This window comes from Nematolebias whitei, chromosome 17 (genome assembly GCF_014905685.2).
Source record: "Nematolebias whitei isolate Nwh7 chromosome 17, NemWhi1, whole genome shotgun sequence".
NCBI classification, from domain to species: Eukaryota; Metazoa; Chordata; class Actinopteri; order Cyprinodontiformes; family Rivulidae; genus Nematolebias; species Nematolebias whitei.
The window spans coordinates 39,428,047-39,428,876 of record NC_056514.1 but is presented as its reverse complement, the minus strand read 5'-3'; the positions used below and the strand labels follow the sequence as shown (position 1 = coordinate 39,428,876).

At 41.7% G+C, this 830-nt stretch overlaps 1 protein-coding gene across 1 annotated transcript in view; it reads left to right on the top strand.

Moving 5' to 3' along the window:
* LOC119423850 (corticotropin-releasing factor receptor 1-like) overlaps positions 1 to 830 on the top strand; it is an 86,146-nt gene that overhangs the window by 71,803 nt on the left and 13,513 nt on the right. The window lies entirely within an intron of this gene.

The following is an 830-nucleotide window of genomic DNA, read 5'->3' as shown; positions in this document are numbered from 1 at the left end:
GGACTTGAAGATAATCTTCAGATTAACAACAGGCTCCTGATGGTGGAGCTCTGACTGCAGCTGGTCTCTGAAGTGTGAACGTTTTGTTTTGCTCCTCACACCAACATCTGCCAACCCCGTCAGCAGAAATAGTTTTTGTGCTGTTACGCACAGACGCACTCCAAGACGACTGTTTGTGTGTTGGACTGCGAAGCCGAGCCGAGGAGAAGATAATCTGGAGCGATGGGATGATTTATAGACTTTACGTGTTTAATAAATCAGACAAACAGCGATTACTGTCGTCCTAATGCCACCGACAGAAGCACAACGTGGCTTCAATAATCCATGGAACCTCCTGCTCCATCAGATTTATTAAAATATTTATTTAGCTCTTCTCGACGTTCGTGATCTTAAGACTGGAACTTTGAGGCTAAAACAAATTGTGTGAATTTTTCTAAATCTGAGATCATTTTGTCTTCCGTACATTTTCAGCGCGTAACTCAGTCCACCATTTTGGATTTATTTCAACAGCTCATAAATCAAAACGTTCGGCTCATTCAGGACATTTCTGCTGTGGCTTTTGCCGTTTGTGCAATTTTTATTTTTAAATATTTAGCTTTTTCTGCCATGTTTTTTTCCTCATTGATTATGAATGTAGCTCACCCTGTGTGTTGTTTACAACAACTTACAGCTTATTTCAGCTCCTTTCGGCTGTTTTCAGCTGCTTTCCACTTCTTTCAGCTGGTTGCAGCCCATTTCAGCTGCTTTCAGCTTGTTTCAGCTTCCTTCAGCTCATTTCAGCTCCTTTCAGCTTCTTTCAGCTCTTTTCAGCTCATTTCAGCTGCTTTCAG